A 6389-nucleotide genomic window follows, 5' to 3' on the forward strand; every position below is an offset into this window, starting at 1 on the left:
CACACACATGCATTCACACTTTCACATCACAAATATATGAGATACGCACACTGACTTTCAGTTCACACATATAGTGACGCAATAAGCTGAGGATTTTAACAACTTTAGGCTTGACCTTGACAGCATGCTGGTTGTGACAAAGCTTATTTCTTAAATGAACTGAGCAAGAAAAATAGAGTGATAAGTTCAGATCTTACCATGGTTCACTCAATAAACACCTGGCTTAGTTTGAAAACATGAGCTTGGCTCATTGGAATCCATAGAAGAAGCTGTCACCTCCAACTCATCACACCACAACAGAGGCCCTACATCTGGGCTCTGTTCTTCAGTGAAGGATCCCTAATTAGGTGCAAATAGGGCTGTGCTGAAGGTGACCTGTCAAGACCTTTTGCAAATGTAGTGACATAATTAGTTTAAAAAATGTGAGTATTAAAGTATGGCTTTAATTTTTATTGCTTCCCATTTTTTTCATATTTTGATGCATTTGTTAAACGCTATGTAGACATAACTAACCTGGGGATGTGACAGTTTTATATAGTTGTCATTTAAACAAATAATAATGACAACGGACCCTTTCTAAACCCCGAGCAAACTAAATACTTATGTCTTGTTTTTCTTGTCAATGTTGTTGTTGCAACAAACACCCGGGAATAACAATCAAAAATAATCAAATAAATAATAAAGCCAGCCATTAGTAAGCACTTATGTTATTCCCTAATAATGTTTATTTAAGTTTAAGTTTATTTAAGTATATAAAAGGGGATGTCACTTAAGGTAACACTGTTTGTTCTTTACTATATAACAGCTTTTGTAATGACTGTAAGTTATTAAAGAAAAGTTTAGAAATAATCCAATAGCTGCAGTCATTGAATAGAAAAAATCTTGAACTGCATTATTATATAAGCTAATATCATAACTGGAAGCACAATTGCATGCTTTTCCTGCAGCATTGAGATATATACTTGTTCATAAAATATTAAACCTCTGATGGCATGCTTAAATTGATGGAATTTGGCAAGGCACATAAAGATAACACAATGAATGGAGGACTCTTAATGTGCTACTTTGATTCTGGTGATGGCAGAATCAACCATCATGCCTTTGTCTGAACATTTCATAACTTCTACTGAAGAACTCAGTTATGTTTTTCTCAAAGAGTAAAAATCTTTCAGTTTCTCTCCACCCTGCCCCAGTTTAATTGATGATCAGCTGAAATCTGTGTAAGCTTGGTCATTTATAATATTTACAACACTTTAATTCTTAACTAGATTGGTTTGCAGTAAACCTATAAATGTTTATGAATCTTGTGTATACAATTCATGAGGCAGTTGCCATATATTTAGGTAGTTTTGTAAGCAAATGCCTTACTATGTCTTCTTTAAGAAAGCACACTGGACTAGAACTGTAGTGAAAGCCAATAAAACATATATTAAGAAAATGCAGTAGAAAGAATGTTGCAGTGTGTGTATAGTATTTAGAATCTTACCGTACATGTACATAAACTATATTAAACTAAGTAGTTGAGTTATTTAGCACATTTGAGTAGCTGGTTAACTGGCAGAGACAGGAATCATATATTTTGCTTTGAAATATTCTAGAGAATGTACTCAGACCCTTCAGTCACATGTCTGTCCTAAGGATGTCTGTTTAAGTTTGTATAATTTCTCCAGCTGTGGAACTCATTGAAAAGCTGCTGTCCCCTGCAGAGGCTTGACACATTTTCTCCTGGTTCTCCCAATGTGGTTACAACAGTTATGAGGGCAGTGAGACCTGTCAACAGCCTTTCAGTAGCTTTGCATTGTCTTAAAGTGCTAGCATCCTGTTTGGGAATATTACAAAACATCCACAATATCCCATCAATGAGAGGAATCTCTTTTCCTTTTCACGCCCTTAGAGTTAACTTCATCACTTAGTGTAACTTCTTGTGATTACTACAATAATCAGTTTGTGATTATCTGCAAGTCTTTACTCCATGAACTACTTCACAGGCTGCAAATGTCACAGCAATTCAGAAGCTCTTTATGCAGCCAGAAAGAACATTCTTGACAAGTTGTTTTACTTTTTGGAGGTTGATTGTATGCATTTGCCCCAGTAAGCAGCATTTGCATTATAAGATCAGTACTTTTTGCTAACCATCATGTTGCAGCCTATGGCCAAAGTGTAACTTAAAAAGAAAAAAAAAAAAAGCATGTGCTCTTCTGTCTACAAGAGTGAACATATCAAAAGTTATTTGGACATTTGGCACTGTCTTATGTGGTAAGAGGACTTTCTCTTGAGATAGGTATACAGAGAAAGTGGGCATATAGAAATCTGGAAGTTTTTGTATCAGTTTATACCAAATGGCTGTAATTTTAGGACATTATCTTGCTAAGTACAACAGGAAGTGCTACCTGGTTGCAGGTGGTTAATATAGGTGAGCCGTGACAATACATGAATCAATTTTATTTATTATGCTTTATAATACATACTTCAACAACACTTTACACACGCTGACAAAATAAGATTATCTCAGGAAAATGCTGTAGTATGAATATACGCAGGGTCTAGACATGGAAGGCACAAATTTTAAATTATACATATTTTTGTGGATGTGTGTGTGTGTGTGTGTGTGTGTGTGTGTGTGTGTGTGTGTGTGTGTGTGTGTGTGTGTGTGTGTGTGTGTCTATTATTATATATATTTACCTCTAACTTCTACAAATTTGGCCACCTACACTTTACAAGTAGGTGGGTGATTTTTTTAAGAAACCATCTATAAACACTCAAGAATGAAAATATTGCTTGTAATTTTACACTGTAAAATGATCTTATTTATTAGTTTATTAACTGAGTGCTCGATTGGCATTTGTTAACCTGACATCCGTTTTGAAGGTCTATTTACAGTGGAATCACAGGAACAGTAAAGCATCCAGAGGCAAATGATATGTATATTTATAGAAAATTACACAGATCATACTCCAATCTCAAAAGAAAAAGGGCAACAGCAGATGGACTGAGCCAGAGTTATAAACAAGTACTAAACTTGGAACAAATATAAACAAACAGTAGTATCACGCAAATCAATTAACACCAGATAAAATGCTCAAGGCTTATCCATCAAAATCTGATGTTTAATTAATTCAATAAATGACCATCCCCTACTCAAGCAAGTTATTTCTAAAATAGGGTAACCTGAGCACTTTACAATTATCTTGGGTATTGTCTCAGGCATTGAAGCAGACCTCCACCCAAGTTTAAAGTTTGTGTGCTAAATTGTGACTCAGTCCCACAGTCAGCCAATTGTCCTATTTACAGCTAAGCAACCTGAGCCCTTCAGAAATGTCTTAAGGAGTTTCTTTGCTAAGAATTTCAGTTCCCCATAATTGCTTTGGGAGCTTGCCTGGCAGTACAGTGGTGAATCTGCATGAATGTCTGCTGTTGCAAAGTTTACGAAGTTTGCATATCCCTACTTTACTATGTAAAGATCAGATATAAAGAAGTGCATGTGGTTACAGGACAGCAAGTGTGAAGCGAATGAGTCATCCAAAAGGTAAGACACGAAAGTGTATTTCTTCTTAATTGCATAACAGTGCCAAAGTTTGCTGAAGTATCTCAGAAGGCAATAAGCAATTAATTCAAAATGAGAGACGGGTAGACTTTAAAAAGTAACATGCAAAACTGTCTTGCATATTCATATGCACAAAAGAGAGAGAGAAAAGAAAAATATAAAAAACATGAGCATGTTCAGCTGAAAAGTATGCTGTAGTTATATTTAAAGGCAACTACATGTGGAGCATTAAAATTAGAAAAACTATACATAAAAATGACCTATATGTGGATGTGAAATTAAATGAAACGTTATGCTGTTGCACGTAAGCTATTTTTATAATTTATTTTTAGAGCAGCATAGATGATGAGGCTTTTTATAGGATATTCTATTTTTCACATGCTTCTTATTTTAGTGTCAAGAGGTACTTTTCTGCTGAAAAAGTTAATTCTAAATTATATGCAGGTGTACCTTATGTAAAAAAAAAAAGAATGCACAAGAAGTATCAGTTTAAATAAACTGTTCACCACTTATCACAGCTGATCAAGTTAATTCTAAATGATATGCAGGTGTACCTTATGTAAAAAAAAAAAAGAATGCACAAGAAGTTTCAGTTTAAATGAACTGTTCACAACTTATCACAGCTTTAATTTTATCAAGCCAGAAGTTCGCACGGGATAAGATTGTTAGCAGGGTAGCTTAACTGTCTGTGTAGTATTGTTTATGCAGGTATCTGTAATGACACTCAAACTGAGGCCTTCTTATATAGAAGAAAATGAATCACAAAATTTCTTTGGCTGAGTAAAACATTAACATTGCTTGAATTCTGTTGTTAAGCAAACTACTGAACAAAGATGCAAAACTGACTGAATGTTTTAATGATACCATTTCCATGCTGGACAATGCACGGTCTTAATGCAGAAATGAGGAGCAGTAGGAGAGGAGGAAAACATATTTTTAGAATAACCCATTCTCTTTCTGGACATGTTATTTGACCTTCCTGTGATGTAACACTCTAATCTAGAAACTCATAGAAAAAAGAATGTTTTCCTAAAGCAGACACTTTATTTTGGCTTTATTATAGTAAACAATGGAACAAAGAAGGAAATAAAGATTTTCATTATTTAGGCATCAGCTGAAGACATAACTGCTACAGTACTGATAATTTCAAATAAAGGTGAACCAGCTCCACTCCCTCCGATTTGCAGGATCAGGATTTTAAAGTTACACTGTCTCCCTATGGACATAAATTAGTGGGTAATGTGAAATTATTTTAATTTTAAACCACCTGCTGTTTATATTATTCAAGTGTACACAGTGTACTTACAATAATTTTGTAACTGTTCAGCTCCTCTTGTACAAAGCACTAATGAAGAAACTCACAGGTAAAATACATATGTCCTATACTTCAGGTTATCTTATCGGAAGGCACTGCAATGCTAGCAAATTATAAATTATTTACATCATGTATCATAGTTTGATTGTTCAGTATTTAACTAGCAAGAAGTGATTGTGATATCTCAATCAAAAATAATAATTTATACAAGAAAGATTACAATAGTGTTGCCTGTTTACACATCTAGTACTGTATTGTCATTAAAATTAGGCATATTACATGCATCATTACTTTTTAAAATGATCATACCAAAATAGTATACATTTTGTTTACCAATCAAAAATGTCAAAAAAAAATTCTCAAAACTTACAGCATTAATTTAACAACATTATGGTCACTTAAGCTATGTCTGAATTATACATATGGAAACATTTAACTTTCATGTTCCACTGGTTATAGCAAAACACACATACATCTACAGATATATATTACTGAAGAAATAAAATAACTGCATATTTCTGATTACAAATGGGACAACTGCTAGCATTACCTTTAGAGTAGCTTTCTACTGTATTATTTTAAAAGCAGTCAATATTAATAGATACATTTTAGTGATGACAAAACGGACAATATTTATCAGTGTGAATCAGTTATATAATTTATATAGACACTGTTTGTAGTTTGGGTAAAATCATATTCAAAGAAATGTACTGACGGGATTACATTAAATCAGCACTATTGTTACTCTGTAATGAAGTATTATGCATTTATAAAAATGTAGATAGGACAAAAAATAATTGCCATATCATAAAAAGAAATAATTTTTTCTTGGTTCTTAAAACACACACACTATATGCATACTTTTCATTTGGTACATAATTTCTCTTTAGGAATAATATAGATTTTTTCTAAAGGTTTAGCTGATATAGCAGCTAAATGGAGTTAAAACAGAAATACACCTTTTTGTTTTACAGTAAATGACCACAAATGTTGCTGCAGCATTTTCTTCCTGAAAATTGCAATACATTTAAAATAATAGCAGTTCAATAAAAATCTATAATCAAAGGAAGAAATACATGAAAATACATGTTATCCTACCTTTACCCTCTAGACATTATGAGTCTGTAGACATTCAAAATCCCTGTATTTTTTGGCAGTCAGCAGTCAATGTGTTAACATTTTAAGAATTTGGTTTCTGTGTTTGCTTTTAAAAACTTACAAAATTATAGCATACGGCAGTTGTGCTTGTGCTAGATTCATTTTAACTAAATCATATAAAATAATTAAGTAAATCATAACTAAATGAAGAGCAAAAATGTATTTCCAAGTCACATTTTCATCCGTTCTCCCCAAATATTCATCCACTCATATGCTGTACTTATTCCACATAGAGGAAACACTATAATTTGTGCAATTTAGGAAAATCATTTAGTCTGGGATGGTGCTTAGATTTTTAACCTGACAAGTAAACTAGATAGCATTATACTATTACAGTGAAGGTGAGGAACAGAAATTAATACAAATTATAGG

The sequence above is a fragment of the Protopterus annectens genome, chromosome 14.part0 (genome assembly GCF_019279795.1).
Source record: "Protopterus annectens isolate FY-2018-M chromosome 14.part0, PAN1.0, whole genome shotgun sequence".
In the NCBI taxonomy this organism is placed as follows: Eukaryota; Metazoa; Chordata; order Ceratodontiformes; family Protopteridae; genus Protopterus; species Protopterus annectens.